Raw genomic sequence first — 18765 nt, 5'->3', positions numbered from 1 at the left:
ATGGGACCCGGGCCGAACCTGCCATTCCGGACAATTAAGGGGGATGATTTGGGCGATCGCGGGGCGTAAAACGTGGGAAAGGGAGAAGTATAAAGGAGCAATGTAAATGTACCAAGCCAGTCCTGGCTTTGCTTGTAACTGTTACGTTACGCACGAGTAAACCTCTTTTGTGAACCACACGTGTCACAGGAGTTTCTCTTGTCGAACGGGGCAAATCTTACATACAAGACCTCAAAGAAGCAACTGCTACCCAACAATCCTTAGCAAACCGCTGTTCACTGAATCACAAAGAATCAGAAGTGACTGAACCACAAGGACCTTTAGTAGACGCTGGAATGTTTCAAACATAGTAAGTCTTGCTTTCACAAAGCTTTTCAAAAAGTAACCCATGTCTTTCTCATTAACAAGTGTGGGCTCAAGGACATGACCCTTACATGAACACACGGTAACTCAACATTGTACTCAGAGTGCTCATCAAATTGTGGCGAGATCTCAAGTGGGAAGCCGTAATTCTTAGTTTTGGCTCCTCTATGCTTCAATATTTTTACTAATGAGTTGGATGAAGATTTGGAGGGAATGCTGATCAGATCTGCAGATGACACAAAAGTGGATAGTTTAGAGGACAGGAATGAATTTCAAAGCAACCTTGACAGGCCATAGAAATGGGCTGAAAGGAACAGAATGAAATTTAACGAAGACAAGTGCAGAGTTCTTCCCTTAGGAAACAAAAATCAGATGCATGGGTAGGGGATGGGGGATCCCTGTGGAAAAGATCTCGGAAGAGGAGCTGGCTGCAAACCAAGCATGGGCCAGCAGGCTGTGGGCTGCAAAACAGGCAGATGCGGTCTAGGGTTGCGGCAGCAGAAGTTTTCAAGCCACAGGAAGGAATCGTTCTATTTTATTCTGCTGTGCTCAGACCCCCTCTTGAGTGCTAATCCTATTTTTTAAGAAAAGTTCAGAGAAACTAGGAGAAGCACAACTAGGATGATCAGGGAACAAAAAAAACAAGGTCTTAAGAAAAGAGGCTGAAGAAGCTGAGCATATTTAACCTTGAGAAAAGTTTACCTTTCTCAAGGTAGGCAGGGAGAGAGCTGATGGCGCTCCTCAAATATTTGGAAAAGTTTCACACAGAACAAGGGCAAGACCTGGTTTCTCTTGTTCCAGAGTGCAGTGCAAGGAGTTAGAGGTTTAAGTTACAGCAGAACATTAGGAAAAACTTCCTAAGGGTGGAAGTCTGATAGCAGAACCCATAACCCGGGAGTGGGGAGGGGGGACTCCCTTCACTGGAGGCAGCGGTTGGACAGCCATCCATCAGTCAGGGATGCTTGAATTTGGATTCCTGCAACGAGCAGGGGTTGGACTGGGTGGCTCCAGGGGGCCCTTCCTGGCAGTATTTCAAAAAAACGCCCGATCACCTCAAGGAAGACTTTCTTGTGACTCTGTTCTGTCTCCTGAGTTAAAACCAGCCACTTCAAATGCAAGTGCGACTCCCATTCCTGCAAACCCAAAGCACAACAGGAGCGCCATCGAGTTTGGAGCAGTTTTAAGAGGCACCAATCCAATGGTTCTCCCAGGACAAGACGACGTTTTTGAGCTACTCACTGGTTAGAAGTCTGACAGTCAATCCTTTTGCTCAGAATTGAAATCTCAACAAAATTAAAGTAAAACAATTATAACCAAAGAAAATGATTCACAGTAACCGTTTTTTAGAAATCCAAAATTGCCATGCCAAGAACGTAAACAATCAGCCGTCAAGGCAAATCCCACTGACGACAGGTTCATCCCTATTGCAAGCAGCCCACAAAAAAATCCGCACCACTCGGCTCTCTCAAGAGCTAAATCTAACACAAACTGGGATACGGGGGGAACCGGGGCAATAAAGTAAGCAGTGAGGGCCCTCCCGCATCAGGGTCAAATCCTTGCAAAAGGGCCAGGAACAGGGGCATCTGGATGAAAGAAACACCATCCGTGCAGGCAGAGCAACAGGACTGTAGCCCTCACATCCCAAGGGGGCCTCAGAGAAGGTGGCCTGATCCAGCCTGCTCTTTTCTATCCTAATGCCCCCCACCCCACCCCACCCCACCCCGAGCAGGGATACTGAGAGAGACTGTAGGGCGGAGAGTTTGGCCAAGCTTTAGGGGGAGTTTTCCTAGCTTGCCATCAGGCCAGCAGCCAAGATCAGCCCGTCACCCCCGCAATGTAGTCCAGACAGGAAACCAAAACCATGGGTAGTGAAGACTACCTTTATTGCCTGGTTACAGGAAGAGAATCTTGCAAGTCTGAAAGTGGTTCCACCCTCCCCCGCCTTTACTTTCCAGAGAACTCGGGAGGGTCTCTTCTGGGAAGTTTTCTCACGCCCCCATCCCTCCTCTGGACTCAGATTTCCCTCCTCAGACCGCTACCTAGGCTGCAGCTCTTCCTCCTGTCTCCCAAGGTTATTCTTGCAGACCATTACAGTCCCCAAAGCGCAACAGAGAGGGCAGCCTTTGGTCTTTTTGGAGCAAAGAGGCTCTTTGTGGCTGTCTTTGTTCTTGAACCAGGATATACCAATGTTAAAACAGACACGTTCCTTCCTCCCTGTCCTTCTGCAAAAGAGCGGGCAACTGTTCACGCCAGAGGGGCTCTAAGGGCTGCTCAGCCGCCCTTCCGGTGGGGTTGGGCCCATGGCCTTCTGGGTCTAGCTGCTGCTGCTGCTGGGTAGGAAAGGGCAGACTGGCCAGGCTGATCTCCACCCGGATCCATCAGCCCTCAGGGCTCTCGGCTTCCTCCTCAGGCCACCTCCTTCTGGCCAGCTCCCTTGCTTTGCCATCAGGGCCAGTCAACAAGGAGGGTGCATGCAGTCAGAGGGGCCTTGCAGAGCCTTACCTGTCAAGGGAGATCCTCCTTCTGAGTCCAAGGGCACAGCAGAGGCTGGCTTCCTAAAATGACCAGAGTAAAACAAAGACATTAACCAAGTTTGCGGGTCTCCTGCTTCAAGAATTCACACATCTGACAGAGAACCACCCTCCCAATGTTTGGACTACAACTGCCACCAGTCACAGTCCTGTGCCAGTGGCAGAGGGGTGACCCCAAATACCTGGAGGATGCCTACCTCAACATGGATCCCATACTGCTGGGCCAACTCCCACCAACTCGTGGTCAGCTGCCCAAGAAAACAGGGCGGCCCGGACGCAGCACCCAAGAGCTCCTGCTGAGCAGAGGCAGAAGAGGTCCTCGGGCAGAACCCGGACTGAAGGAGTGTCCCAGCAGGATCGGAAGCTGCCTGGGGCCAGCTCAAGAGTTCACCACCCAGGGATCCCGCCCCCTGCTCGGCTGCACACAGCGCCTGCCCCATTAGGAGGTCTAAAATCTCTGAGGGGTTATACAAGGCAAGGGAGCGGGTCCCCCCAACAGCTCAGCACCCTCCTCCTCCCTTCTGGCCAGCTGCTGGGCCTCCCAGGTTCTCCCCACTGCTGCCCGGCCTCTTAAGCCGCACAGACTCAAGTCGGTCAGGTGCAAGACAGGGGACCGAAAAGACACTGTTCAGCCAGCTGCTCCCCCAGGCGAAAGGAGAGCAAGCAGCCTCCGCAGCAATGGCACAAGGGCTCAGTGCTGGCTTCCTGATTCTCCTGCAGAGTCTTCTGCTGCAGCCATGGCCTAATCAGAAGCCAGACCACGAGGGAGGCCCCTCAGATACAGCTCAGATGCAGAGCAGAGGTCTGCCTGGCCCTGCAAGCGTTGGCGGACTGCAACGAGCTCCAGATCAGGAAACAGCCTATCGGCTGCAAGTGGACTAAGGGGAAGCCATTTTATCCGACAGGGCCCTTCAAATACTTCCAAGTCAGGATAAGCAGGAATAAAACCCTGTGGATCAGTCTACTGGACACCAGGAGAAGGCAATTGCCCTCGAAATGCCAAGTTGGAATGTACAGAGCGTAAGGGCTCATAGTCAAGAACAAAAGCAGGATCTGAACCATTTGCAGGGGTCACCTAGCGGATTAGTATTCAAAGACATTGCCTAAAAATCTATAGAAACACAGAGACAACCTTGGAGAAGCTATGAAAAAACAGTCATAGAAAAAAAGCAGGAAACAGATAAACTGTGAGAAAGGAGCTCAGACTGGCTCTCCCTAATTCACTGGGTATAAGAGGGAAGGAAGGGAAAACTCAGTTTGGCTTTCAGGATTCTGTTATTATGGCCTCAATCAGTGTTCCTCAACCTCAGCACCTGTAAGATATGTGGACTTCAACTCCCAGAGTTCCCCAGCCAGCATTCCATTCTGGGAGTTGAAGTCCACACGTCTTAAAGTCACCAAGATTGAGAAACACTGGCCTAGATCACCAAAGTAGAGCTCCAGGCAGACTTGTGGACTTTGGAGGGCTGACTAAATCAAGGGTTTGGACCTGCACGCCAGGTTCTGCTGACAGAGAAAGGGGGAGCCCAAAAGCTGCTTTCCCTTTTATTGAAGACCCTTCCAATTGCGTAGATGATGTGCCTCTGAATGAGTCTACGGATAAACAGAGATGCTGCTATAGAGTCTTGATGCTGAAGGGCTAGCTGTAGAATGCTGAATTTACAAGACCCTGTATTCTCTGTGGGGATTTTAACCATCTTAGTTTCCTATGGGACAAGTGTAAAAATGATAGAAATGGAGAAAAGGCATATGAGTTGCGTTCACTGGTTTCTCTTGAGGACAGAAAGCCCGCTCAGCTGATTCCTTCACAAGAGATGTTTCAGGTGGACTCTAAAGATACAGTTGATAAAGTTCTTTTCTTATCCAAGGTAGGTATGTATGTACTTACAATGTAAATTTCTAGGGCTGCCCACCTGCCAATGACTCTGGACAGTGTACAAGGATTACAACAATAATTTAAAACCACAAATAAAACTCACACTGGGGGAGAAAAAATGAACCATTAACACGAACCATTAACATCTTGCCAGAAACCACCAGGCCAGGGCCAAATACCGCAGGCTCAGGGCTGCCAAGTTCCATGACAGAAAGGCATGCCTCCTGGGACCATAACACGGCACACTTAAGAGATGGGGCCGAAGCACGCCAGCCCTGTCGGATCTTACGGACGGAGACGGGGGAGAAAATGGCCCTGTGGATGTCCAGGCCCTGCACCCTGGAGGGCTTTGCAGGTAACACCAGCACCTCGAATTGCACCCAGGAGTTCACTGGCAACCGTGCAGCTCACGGTTCCAAGGGCCTGCTGTGAGTTTTATAACAAAACAGTCTTCAGATTTTCCCTGGTCAGTGGCAATGAAAGGACTCTTGTTCTGGTGTCTCTGCCAAGAGAATGGCTTAAACGGACCAGGCCAAGTAGCTGTGCATTTGCCACAGACTGCTCTTTCTTGTGACTGCCGTTGCTCAGCCCCCGGGCAGAGGCTGGCATCCCTGGCAGGGCTGTAGGGCTCATCCAGCCCTCTCCCACGGCCCGGCAGGAGAAAGGAGGGTCAGGGATGGGTGCTACAGGAAGCCTGCAGTGGATCGCCCTTCTCTTCCAGCCCCCCCCCCCCCATATCTGGGCAGCTTTCCCTCCACCCCACCTCCAAGCAGCAGGAAAGCTCCCAAGGCGTGGCTCATCCTTACAGGAATCCCCTCGGAGCCCCGGGGAGCTCTGCTCTCCGTGGCCCTACTGAGCCTCTTCACAGAGGTGCTGCAAGGTCACCCAGAAACCATTTACTTGGTGCAGGAAAAAGAAACACGCCTGAAACTCTCCGCAGGATGTTCATCCTCTCCTGCCAGAGTGGTCTTCCCCGTTTGCACCGCAAAGGCAAATGTTCCTCGAGAGAAGGGCCGTCTGTGGCACGTAAGGAGGGTGGGTGGAGGGCGGGAGACAGCCCTTCGTATCACTGGGAACAAGAGTCTGAACCTACTTGCCCTCCCCAGGTACATCAGCCCGCTGTGCAAGGGTCAGGCCCCACTGCTTCCACCCCACCTCCTTCAGCTGCACCCACAGAAACACACAGACCTGCTCCTTTCTTTCCTATGAACTCAAAGACAGGCTGAGGCTGGTGTACTTAAGTTTCTCAAACATGCAATTCCCACATGCTCCCTAGTTTGGGAAAGCCTTCTGTGATCACCCCCCTCGGCCCCAAGCCCAGATGCTCCCAGAACTAGGGTGAGGGAAGAAGAATGCTTGGCCAAAAGTACCCCAGGGAGGTGTTTGCAACAAGACAATCCAGGCTGGCCTCTGAAGTCCTTTCTCCCCACCCCACCCCACTCAGGTTCCCCCCACTGCCATGGCCATTTTCCAATGGGAACCAATCAGCAAGGTCCATCCCTGGACACTGGCCCTTCCGTTCCCAAAACTGCAAACTCCAGTTGCAACAAGATGCTTTTGGAATTTTACAAGGATAAGCATGACGGCAAAATAAGCTGGAATAAGTCGTGCGCTGTTCCCAAAAGACAAAAAAAGTCACAAGAAGGGGAGTCACAATCACCAGGAAAGCTTTCAGAGGCGGCCACGGTGGAGGCCTGCTCTGAATAAGATAAACTAATCGGATCAGATTAAAGACACAAAGGAAGCTAATTCTCTGAAGGGGAAGCAGCGGGTGAATCTCTGCTAACCTAGTTTCCCCACAACTCCCACAGCAAGCACAACGCACAGACCACAAACTATTTCTTGCACACTCCTTTTAGTTAACATGATGAGGCTTTTCAGCTTTGGCACTTGCTTACAACAGAAGCTTTTGCACAGCTCCAAAAACAAAGCAAGCTTAGAAAGGAAAAGCGCACCCCTCCCCTTGGAGAAGGAAATAAACATCACCGTACACAGCTTGATCTGGAGGACTGTGAGCGATTCAAAAATCCCCAAGACTTTTCTGGTCACATAGGAAGGGATTTGCAAAAAAGCCGACCAGCTAATTGGAAAGCACCCTAAATTCTTTACGGTAACCCTGACGCTGCATTTGTGGCTCCAGGAAAGTCTGTAAAACGAAAGGCATTTGAATCATCAATTCCTTATGAGATCCTTAGACAGAGATCTCCCTCAAGTGACAGAAAAACTATTAAATAAGAGACTGCAAGATATTCAAGATACTGGGACAATTGTTTACCTATATCAATCTATTTCAAGAAAACAGACCTTGATAAAAATACCCAACACAATAATATTTTACAATTTGGGAGAGAAGTTGGAATTCTGTCACGTTAGTAAATCATGAATGTCCACCAAATACCAAGTTACCTGAGGGACCGTCTCACCCCCATCACGTTGACCCGTCCCACCCGCCCAGGCAGAGGGGGCATGTTGCGGACCCCGTCAGCGAAAGAATGTCAGCTGGGGGGGCCCAGGAGGAGAGCCTTCTCTGCCGTTGCCCCCGCCCTATGGAACACTCTCCCCCCGAGGCGTGGCAGGCCCCCACCCTCCCGGCTTTCCGGAAAGGATTAAAGACCTGGCTGTGCCAGTTTGCGTGGGGCGACAAGAATCTTACCCAATCCTGTGGGTGGCTGGCGCCTGGATGATGCTCCCCGAGGTACTGCCAATTTAACATCTATTCTTGGATTATATGTATTTTCTATTTATTCAGGATCATTTTATATTGTATTTTTAATTTATTTGTAAACCACCCAGGATCATATTTAATGAGATGGGTGGTGACAAATTTGATGAACAAAGAAACAAACTTAAATTAAATTAAATTAAATTAAATTAAATTAAATTAAATTAAATTAAATAAGGAGATTAGGAAGGGTATGAAAAGGTGCCATGTTACCCAGGTAAAACTCTGACATAAACCACCAATCTCCTGACATAGCATGGCTTGGCTTGGCCTGACCGTTCAGGCAGTGTGGCAAGACTCCCCCACACAGCTGGGCTGCAGGCCAGGAGGAGCCTCGAGCTCTGATGCCCCTGTCCTGCTGAGAGGCACAAAAGATTGCAGTGGCCTGGGGCCTACAGGTAAGTGAGCCTTCTTTGACTCCCTGGACCAAAGTAACGGAAACGGCCATGAAGCTGAGCAGCTGCTGAACAGAGAACAGCCATCTTCAGCCTAGGAACCACCAACGCATGAGAGATTCTTCCACGCCCCAGTGTGGGCACTTGGGTTCCATCTCATTTAGGTTGGGTTCAGGAGTAGAGCTCTTCAGCAGCTACTCTGCAAGCCCTGGTTGTGGAATGGGACATCTCATGGTGAGAACACTGGGTTATGCTACTACGTTTGCAATCTTTTGATGCAATTTATCTTTAGATCACTCTCTGAGGGAAAGATGTTTTTTTATTTATTTGTATACACACAGAGTGTATAAGATTCTGGCCAGCTTACAACTTTAAAGGCAAGAAATATTAATAAAAGAACACAAACCATAGGTCTAGACAGAATGGTATCAGAGATAGGCAGTCCCTCAAATAACCAGGCCACACCCCATGAAGGATTTTATAGGTGATAACCAGCACCCAGAGCTGCACCCAAAAGCCAACTGGAAACCAGTGCAGCTGATGGAGCAGGGGTGTCACAGAGGCATACAATATGCTCATTACTGCCCGGGCTGCCACATTCTGGACCAGCTGCAGCTTGTAAGTGGTCTTCAAGGCCGGTCCCTGCACAGTGCATTGGCACAGTCCGTTTGTGAAGTGACTGGAGCACGAGTGACCATCTGGAGGTCCTCCTGATCCAGGAACAACGGGTGAATCAGATGACTCTGCACAAAGGCCCTCTTGGCCACAGTTGCCACCTGGTGTTGCCAAGGAAGCCAATACCACTGCATGGACCCTCCTGAGTGGCATTAATCCAGGTCCCTCCTGGGCAGCTTTAATAACCCAGGAGAGACCTGGATCTAATAAACAGGTGGCCGAGTTCACAGTCTGAAGGACCCTGTCCACTTCATCAGGTGGTGCAGGCTCAAACTCAACCCAGGGAAACTCGTAAGACCACACTCCAGGCACTGACTAGATTTGCCCACCTCCGAGTGGGTCTCAGTGACACATCTGCCAGAGAGCTACAGTCTTCTTCACAGCAGCTCTGTAGATGTTTTTGTGATTCATCCTGCCCCTGCAAGGAGCAGGTTGCCATGAGCAGAGCCTCCAGGTGGCCAAGAACGGAGAAATAACAGTTTGCCACTCTTACTGCCACCACGGGATCCAGAGTATGGGCTGCTGGATCAGATTTGCTCTTTGTATTCCCCCAATAGCACTCCAAGCATCTCCTCTGGCACTTCATCTCCCAGAACTCCTCAGAAAACCAAGGGGAGCCTTGGGATCAGGGCACAGGGAGATGCCACGCAGGGGCAACGTTTCCAAGGCTGTGATGAAGGCCTCCGCTGAGTTGCCCATCAGAACCTTAGGGAAATGACTAGCTCTCTCTGGAACTCAGCAGGGGCCATAAGCCCTCTCCCCCTGTAGGTGGGGTGACGCCAGCAAGCTGAAGAGCGAGAGTGACAGAAATGTTCTCCACTCCCAGATCACGTCACAACTGCCCCGAGTCAAAAGCCAGATGTATGATGCAACCACTGTTACCTATCAATGTCTCGGGACAGGTCCGTGGTTGCCAAGGTGGCCCTGAACTGCTGAGCTGCCCCAGACTCAGTGTCACCTGATGACCCGTTGAAATCCCAAGGACTAACAGCAGCCTTGGCGCTTCCAGCATCTACCCAGCAACTCAGACAGGGGTGCTGCTGTACAGCAGGGAGCAGCCGCAATCCCAACTGCTCCCTAGAGCCCAACTTCCACCAGAGGGTCTCACCTCTGGTTATCTGTGGCACAGAGACTCGGAGGATGACAATGGCCTCCCCTCCCCTGGGCTCTTGGCTGATGGCAAGCCCAAATCCTGGTGGGAACATTTCTGAGAGGGGAACTGCCCCAGGTCCGCCGCCTCATCTACAATACTAAAACACAACTACTACATCTTAAAACACAGTGCAATGGAGGACTGTGTTTTAGTAAAAAGTGCAAAAGGCACTTTTGGACTCGGAGTGGTTTGAAGATAAAATGTGGCGACTCTCCAAGGAGCTGGAATCTGTTCCTGTGGCTCCTTCTCCAACTGCACTTTCTTGCACTAACTTTGGACAGGCACGCTTGGTCTGACCCTCCATCGGGGCTCAGCACTTCTTGGGCCCTACAGAACAGTTTGGAAAATGGTTCTGCCAAAAGAGGGGTGGCAAGTTCCACCTCACCTGCTTCGGAATTCAGAAACCACAGAATGGTGGCAAAAATAACTTCTCGTCTATTTGAAATTGCCAAAGGGAGCGAGGCTCTGTTTGGCCCACAGCCTCCAGAGCACCCATCGCTCGAAAGGGCCACGACTATGCCCAAGGAGTCCCATTCTGAGAAGGAATTCAGTGCTAATCCCATGTCCTGCCCCGGGCCCTCCAGGTCTACCCTCCTCTCAATCCTTGGAGATACAGTTCCAGCGCATCTGGAAGACCATGAAGCTGGGTACAGCGGCAGCCACAACACTGGGGATGACACAGACAGGGTTTTTATCATGCCCTAAATGCTCTAAAAGACGCGAGGGAGCCCTGTGGTTTGCCAACTTGCCATTCTGAAGACGGGTAAGCGCTAAGCCTCCATGCAGCTCTCAAATTAGCCCTTCTTCACATCGCTCAGTATAACCTGGAAAACCCACCAATTTGTGAAGCTGGCCAGTTATCTATACCTTGAGGCTAACATTGCCCAAGCCTGTTAAACGTCTTCCCCAAAGTTCTTCCAGGATTAGCTGCTACGTCCTCTGCCTTTTCATAAAAAGCCCTCGACGTGGCTTACAGATTCCATCAGCCACAAGCAACCCAAACCAATGCCAATCGGCAGCACCGAGGCCCTTCAGTGGGAGCGGCAATTCTGACAGCAAGGGCCAGAGGGCTGCCCACACAACCCTCTGGGGGTGGGTGGGAGGAGTAGAGTAACCAGACCCACGGGAGCCCCAAATTCTCCAGATTATAAGAAACGCTTTGGAAGAGGCTGCCTCCTTCCAACTCAGTGAGAGCGGAGCACAATCAGCACCCCCAGATCCCTTTGGGCCAGTTAGGGAGGAAAACGAGGAGGAGAGCACCACGGGGGGGGGGGGGCAGGGCTGGCTTAGCATCGTTCTTCTGTTGATAAGCCCCAAAGATTTGAGGGAGACCAGACTCTGCCTGGCTGTGAGAGCTGGACCATAAAGAAGGCCGAGCGCCGAAGAATTGACGCCTTTGAACTGTGGTGCTGGAGAAGACGCTCGAGAGTCCCCTGGACTGCTAGGAGGTCAAACCAGTCAGTCTTAAAGGAAATCAACCCTGATTGCTCATTGGAAGGACTGATAATGAAGCTCAAGCTCAGATACTTTGGTCACCTAACGCGAAGAGAGGAGTCTTTGGAAAAGACCCTGATGCTGGGAAAGATGGAAGGCAAAAGGAGAAGAGGACGGCAGAGGACGAGATGGCTAGATGGCATCACTGCAGCAATGAGCAGGAAACTGAGCAAACTCAGGGAGGCAGTGAAGGACAGGAAGGCCTGGCGCGATGCGGTTCATGGGGTCACGAAGAGTCGGACACGACTTAACGACTGAACAACTACAGACTCTGCCTGGCAACTCAAAGGCAGGGAGGGAAGCCCCAGGCAAATCTTCCTGGAGAAGCCACACGTAAGGGGCCTACTTCCAAGTCAACCTCTGCTTCCAGAAGAGCAGGGTGTCTGGCCAGGCACGGCTGCAGCTTGGGGGACAGAGGGCCCGCAGGCTCAGAGGCCGGAGTCTGAACTCACGTGCCTGAGACGAGGCTTTGGATGAGCTCAGTGTTAACTGGGGGAGAACAAGCGCCACTGGCAGCGGAAGGGCAAATGTGCCATGAAACAAAGTGGTCGGCCAGGAGAACGAGGCCAGCCGAAATGGACAAAGTGCCTCCTGGCCTCCCCGCCCAGCGGCAATCCATTTCCTCCACAATACTATACCCCCCAAAATCAAGAACAAAGATCGCAGCAGTGGCTTTTGTTCCCGAGAACGGCACAAGAGGCGAGAGCCTCTCGCTTCTTTGTTCTTCCCTGCTCTTGTCAGAAAGACCAGAGGAAGCTGAAGAACATCCACTCCGTGGGTTCCATCCCTGGACATTTGCTTCAGGCGGGGAGAAAAAGGAGGACGGCTAAGATGCTCGGGAGAGAGAGCACATGGGCACCGAGCGATGCTTCCAGAGATCACACACGGAGCACAAAACCACTTCTGATCATTCGTGCCTCCTTTGCTCTGAGAGATATCTCCAACCACAGTGTGGCAAGTCACGGTCCCGAGACTGAACAACTTCTGGTACAGAGCAAATGAATTCCAGACTCCTGAACCATCTCTCCCTGTGCATGAAGTGCGATACTCACAGCCCCTTCCGTCTTGGTAGGCGTGACTTTTCTTTCTTGGATGCCAGGCTAAGGGAGCCACTGCCAAAACTGACTTACAGAAAGTGATCTTTGCCCCAAAGTTAATCGTTGAGCACAATATGATATATGACTTTTGCGTCAAACTTGAAACGACCCATCGCGTTCCACATAATGTGGCTAAAGCCTTCCTTGATTGGATCACAGAACTTTCAGGGGGGAGCAACCCAGAAAACATGGGTGGCTTCAACTACCCAGGCAACTGGTGGAAGGCCAGCCCATTCCCCACCGTGAAAGCCGACTCAGTCAAGCCACCTCAGCGGTCCCTGGGAATGTTTCATTTCCCCAAACACTGATGAAGAGACTAGAGGCCCTCCTAGATCTGACCCTGTTCGGGAGAAAGCAGCAGAAGGACCTTTGGAAGAAAGCGGTGTTCAAGAGTATACAGAAAGAGGAATGGGAGCATCATTGTACATGCACGTTAACTCTATTTCAGGACAGCCAATTTCAACAAGCTGAGAGAAGAACTGTGGAGTTCTTGGGGTTCTCTGAGCTTGGTTGTTTTCTTGCAGACATTTCGTTACCCAGTTAGGTAACGTCCTGAGAGAAGAACTAGCCGGGATCCTCTGATAGGAGTCTTCAGGGCAAAAGGACTGCAGGAGGCTTTGGTAAGTTACTGAAAACATGGACGGGGTAGGGGAACGGTGACATATCTGTGATGACGTGATCATGGAAATCTCGCGGTCTACATACTTCTATCAGAAATCAGGACACAAGTACATAATTGTGGTGTTTGTATGATGACAACATCATGCACACACGTTGCCATTCTGACATCACTGACTGGAAGTATCAGGGACCATCCCAATCGGGAGCAGCTCAGGAAAATGCTGTGGATCCACATGGAGCTTTTGGCTGAGATAAAACAGACACAGAAAGGGGAACGGGGTTCAAACGGACCCAGGCAGGGCTGTTGGCCAGAGGAGAGAATGGCAGCCAAGGCAAGAAGGGAGAGGGTTACGGAGCACCTTGTCTCCGTGAGGGAGCTGAAGTCTCCGGACCGGACAGGTCACACCTGAGAGCCTTGAAGGAGTTCCGGCTGCCACCTCGGAGCCCTTTCCATCCTCTTTGAGAAGTCGGGGAGGACTGGCAAAGTCCTAGAGGATGGGAGAGGGCAAATGGGCAAACCTCCCAAAAGGGGAAAAAGAGGATCTGTGTGGCTACAGACTGATCGGCTTGGCAGGGATGCTCTGTGGAACTCTGGAGCAGATGATTAAGCAGGTGGTCGGTGAGTGTTTAGGACAGGAACGCTTGCTTGGCAGGAGCCAAGAACAAGCCACATCCCTCCAGCCTGTCCTGTTGGACAGAGGGGCCAGTAGTCTGGCCAGGGGAACACAGCCGACAGGGCGCACCTCGACTTTGGCAAAGCACTGGCGAGGGGTCCTGCTAGAGGAGGTGGGAAATGCTACCCAGAGACGGGTACAAGTGTGGGCCAGCGGCCCCATGCCAGGCTGGGGAGAAACGCCGGAGGGCAGCCTGCAGGGCTCTGTTCTGGCCCTGTGCTGTTCAGCGGGTTAAGAGGGGTCAAAGCCAGCGATTTATCAACTCTCTCGCTGACACAAAGACCGGGGGGGGGGGGCAGTAAACCCCTTAGGGTCCGGATCCAGATTCAGAAGGATCCTGACAAGCCAACACCACGGTGAATGTTAACAGGGCGAACGCGAGAGCCTCCAGGTCGTTAGGGAATGCCACAGGCACGGGAGGAAGGGGGAAGGACGGGGGTCTTGGCGGAGGAGCGCTCAGCTGAACGGGAGCCAAGGCTGGGCTGCAGCTGCAGAACAGGCGAATGCCATCCGGGGGAGCCTCGCGCCGCTCCCTTCTGGGTGGGCCGGAGCACGGCCGGAGCGTCGCATCAGTCCTCGGCCCAGCGCTTGGGGGCGTCCCGGCGCGGGGCTCTGCGCGGGAAGGGGCCGGGGAGGCCCCGCGAGAGCGGCGGGAGGCGCCAGGGTCGCTCCGCGGGGAAGGCAGACTCGGGGAACGCGTCGCGCTGCTCCAGGCGGCTGCCGGGGGTCTACCCTCCCCGAAGAGCGGGAGGGCTGCCGGGGGAGGCGGGGGCCGGCCTTTCCCGGGCAGCCCGGGGGCCACGGCCCGCCCGAGCCCGCAGCCCCGCGCGGGTCCGGGCTGCCTCTGGGGCCGGGTGCGCTGGGCCGGGCGCTGCTGACCGCCTCGGGCGGCCCTGAAGGGCGGGGCCCGGGGCCCGCCCGGCGCAGGAGGACCCCCTTCTCAGGGCCCGGGGCCCGTCCTTCCTCGGAGGAGCGGGGCGGGGCGGGGCGGGACGGCGGCCCCCTGGCTCCCCGGCGCCCTCCCGACCCCTCGTGGCCGCGAGTGCCGCAGGCCCCGGCGCTCCCCGCAGGCCCGCGACCCTCCTCACCAGCTCCGCCGCCGCCGCCGCCGCCGCCGCCGCCCGCCCGCCTCACGCTCTGCCCGCGACGCAGCTTCGCCGAGGCTGCCAGCGCCGAGTACCTGACTGACAGCCCGCTGGGCCAATCCGCGCGACGCGCTCCCCGGGAGGGCGGGCTTCGGGCGCCGCCGCGGAGCTCGGCGGTCCGGCAGGCGGGGCAGGGCGGGCGGGGCGAGGACGCGAGCGGCCAATCGGAGGGCAGTCGGGAGGCGGGGCCCGCTGCATGCAAATGTCAGGAGCTGCGAGGGCGGTCCGAGGCGGCGGGGCGGGGGTTCGAAAGGCGGGGTGGGCGCGCGCTGGGGAAGGGCCGTGCTTGGCTGGCAGAGGGCGGGGGTTCGCGAGGCGCCCCTTCCCTTGAGCTACAACAACCCTGCGAGGCCGGCCAATCGGCGGACTGCGCGCGCCCGTCGTCCCTCCGAGGAGGGCGCGGCCTCGAAATTCAGCCTCCCCGAAGACCTTTAAGAAGGGGCGCGAGGTGGTCCCTGCTCGGCGGCTCCTGCCTGCAGCGGCGCCAATGGGACACCGAGCGCTGCCCGACGCCGGGCCGCACGCGGACTCCTGGACCGAAGGGGAGCAGAGCTGCGTCCGAGCCTGGCCGTGGACACCGTCGGCCCCGGCTTGGCGGCTGCGTGGCGAGTCTTCCCCTCCGCGTTCGCAAGACCTCCGGTGGGACTCCGCCTGGCGATAACTTGCTGTTCCAAACGCGGAAAGAGCAGCAAGCGCTCCAGAGCGTGGTCTGGCGGGGAGAGCCTGGGCCCTCTTAATTTTTCACCACGGTGGAAGTGCAGCACCCCATCTCCCTTGTCCACCTCTTCCTTTCTGAACCACCGGCATGTCCTTCCGGATGTCCGTGTGCAGAAGATACGGAACAATATTTTTGTTGAATTAACTGCAAATCTGAGTCTATGGAATTGTGACACCTGGATGCCCCAAGGATGCTCACCTGCAGGACACCCCAGTGCTGCTACTCCAGCCTTCCCTATAATCTAGCCTGGGCATTCTTCTTTTGTCGGAGTCTAATAATGCAGCAAAAGGAACATGGATAAAGGCTGTCTGTCCCGGAGGGCAGAGTAGTGAAGAGGACACCAACGGGCGGGGAAGAGCAGTGCAGAGGCAGAGGCGGGAAGGGTCCCCAAGGGGGAAGACCATCAGAAGGCACTGGGTGCCCGTGGAATTCAGGAACTGCGCCACAGAGCAGTGCAGGAGCCCCGTGGGCCCCACGGAGCAAAGACTCTGCGAGCCACCCTGAGAAAGAAGGGATGTGTCATGGCGGTGGGCGGTTCTTGTTAAAGTGAACCAAGCTGGCAGTGCCCAGTCCCAGCGTGACGTCGCAGGAGAGGACTGCTCTTTTCCAGGTGCCAGTAACCAGTGCACGGGACAGAAAGGTTACCAGGAGTATTCAGGCCCATCACCAGCAATTCCTTTGATCCATGTGGGGATGGAGAGCCTTGGAAGACTCTCTGGAGGCCACAGACCCTTGGGGAAGGAAGGTCATGGACCTGGGGCCCAGGTACTTTTTCCACCAACCTTCTGGCACCAGCAGAGAAAACTGGGTCTTGGAAATCAACCGCTGGCTACACAGCTGGTGCTGCCAAGAAGGGTTCGGACACTGTGAAGAAGGCCGTGGCTGCTTTCACAAAGGATTCCTGGGAAGAAAGGGGACACCCTCTGCAAAGGCTGGGAGGAGGGGGTGTCTCACCAAGAGGGCATTAAACTGGAGCAAAAGGCGGGAGATGGTGGCAGAAGCCCAGCCCCCACCCAACATGCAGCCAAGGACAAGGCCTGAGAAAGGGAGCAGCTGTGATGCTGGCTGCCAGCTTGGCCGGCTTCCAACAAGGGTTGCCCCAGTTCATGGAAGTCCTGGGGATCCGTGGCTCTTGGCCTTGATGGCCGTGGGGCTGCCCCTGAAGGCCATCTGCTGGGAGACCAGCTGGCTTCGTTATGCGGTTGGTGGGCCACAGGGAGGACGGATCGCTGGGCTAGATGGGCCAGGGGTCCCATCCAGCAGGGCTAGGAGATCCCAGGAAGTGCACTCAAAACCTTTGAGGTTTCTGCGCCAGAGCCTGGGGGGGGCGGGGGCAGTGGAATAAACCATTCTAACGCAGGGAGGCAAATGTGATGTGTCGGGCTCTCTGAAACCTGGTGGGGTGAGATGCACAACTGGCCCACAGTCCTGGGGAAGGGACTGGGGGGGGGGAGTTGAGGAGGCACAAACTGAGAGGGGTTGCTAATACCTGAGGTGAAAGAAAGTCCTAAAGATTTAGAGGGGCTGAAATGAACAGGAGGGAACGGAATGGAGGAGTTCCTTATCTGCATAGGAAAAGTGTAAGGCCCATCTAGGAGGGGGGAGACCGGGCCAAGCACGGCACAGGTGGTCTCCTTTTGGCCACAAGGTAAGCACCGGCAGCAGTGAGAACCGGAGAACCGGGCTCGGTCTTGCCTCCCTCCCCTGGTGGGTGGAGGCACACTGCTCGGGACGGAGGGGGCGTCCTGGGGGCAGGCTTGCCTCACACTTCCTGCGCCAAAGGCTCACGCAGACAAAGAGCTTGGGACCAGGCAAACCCAATTTGCTCCGGCTGCCATCCAGGGCTCCAATTTGCTAAGCGCAGATGGCCGCGTGAACGAAGAGATGCGGAAGAATCAATGGCCACCCAACAGCCAGCTTGGCTGGCAAGGAACGGGAGGGGAGGCCAAGCTGGGCTACCCCTTCTACAAGCCCCTCTGATGTCTTGAGCAGGTGCAGCTCTGGGGGGGCACTGCCCATTCAAGGGCTCCCGCCTGGGGGGGGAGCCAATTATTCATTAGTTAATCTCTGCAAAGCTTGAGTATAAATTGGAGGAAGTCTCCATATTACGAAAAGGTTTTAGTTGCGATAGCCTGCTGCATCGCTCACTGACCCTGTTCATACATACCCAGGGCTGCTTGGAGGCAATTTCTGTTAACGTGATTGAATTCTGGCGGATGAACCTCGTTTCAGCTCAAGAATTCAGGCTTTGACTTCCATTGCTGCCTACGTTTCTGAAGGCTGGGAGTGGCTGCGAGGCGGGGGGCTGGGGCTCGGCAGCTGCCAGAGGTGTGCTGTGAATGGAGCACACAAGTTCACAGCCAAGAATGAGGAGAGTGGGCTGGGCCGGGCCCGGAGACTGTGCTGGGAGAGGGCTCTGCTTGGCACGGGACAGGAAGTCACGTCCTGCTGGCGCTTCACATTCAGAGCCACCTGTGATTCTACCCCGGGCCGGGAGGAGAGCAGAAATTCTTCCCTCAAATAGGCGCGTTTTCCTTCTAGGGAGCTGCAGTGTTGGGAGTATGGCGGGGAGGGGCAGGCGCAAGCCCACCCATAGCTCCACGGGGGACTTGCAGGCTCAGCCCTGCCTCCCTGGCAGAATCACGCTCAGGGAAGTAAAATGAAGGGAGCACTCTTCACCTGGAGGAAAAAGAACCAAATACCCTTGAGCGGAGCCTCGTGTTGCCCCCGACATAGCTTGGCAGTGTCTCCTCCCTCCGAGGGCTGATCGAGAATCGAGGACTGGCTGGGTATAAATCCCGCAACCAGGCCCAAGACGCCTCCGACCCTTTGCCTGGTGAGGTGCCACCCGTTTGTTTCTCCTTCAGGTTGGGCTCATCTGGCCAGCGGCAGCCTTCTCTGGAGGGACCAGTGGGGTGCCAGCCTCCCCGGGGATTGACATCATCTGCTCACGCCATCTGCATGTGCGTGCAGGGGGGTGGTTTCTCCCCTAGCGCCACCGCGCTCTCCTCCTCACCGCTCTCCTCCTCACCGTTCGTTGTGCATCCCAAGGCAGCAGCTCTCAAATGCAGAGGAACAGCTGGTCTCCATGGTGACCGTGGGCATGACGCATTTCGGGTCCAGACGAGCGAAGGCCCGATGGAGGCTGGCGGGGCAAAGGAAACTGCACTGGCAGGGAGGCCCTGCTGGCCAGGAGGGACAGGGACGCTCCCTCGGGAGCTTGGGCAGGGGTGCAGATGCAAACAGCAGCTGGCCAAGGTCACCCGCGTGCAGGAAGGGCGCCCTTCGCAAACATGTGCCG

General features: G+C 54.6%; 1 protein-coding gene across 2 annotated transcripts in view; it reads right to left on the bottom strand.

Annotated features, from left to right (window-relative positions):
* GNG7 (G protein subunit gamma 7) overlaps positions 1-14792 on the bottom strand; it is a 53684-nt gene extending 38892 nt beyond the window's left edge. For both annotated transcript variants that reach the window (XM_088147330.1, XM_088147329.1), the window contains exons 1-2: positions 14690-14792; positions 2866-2918 (exon numbers count right to left, since the gene is read on the bottom strand). The gene's annotated coding sequence lies outside the window, so the exon portion shown is untranslated. The remainder of the gene's footprint in view (positions 1-2865; positions 2919-14689) is intronic.
* Between the last annotated feature and the right edge of the window lie 3973 nt (positions 14793-18765).

Source organism: Python bivittatus, unplaced genomic scaffold (assembly GCF_059951505.1).
Source record: "Python bivittatus isolate LINGU-HERP-01145 unplaced genomic scaffold, Pbiv_v1 ctg000500_np1212, whole genome shotgun sequence".
Taxonomy (NCBI): domain Eukaryota; kingdom Metazoa; phylum Chordata; class Lepidosauria; order Squamata; family Pythonidae; genus Python; species Python bivittatus.
The sequence above is the reverse complement of the archived record's forward strand: the minus strand, read 5'-3'. Positions and strand labels throughout refer to the sequence as shown.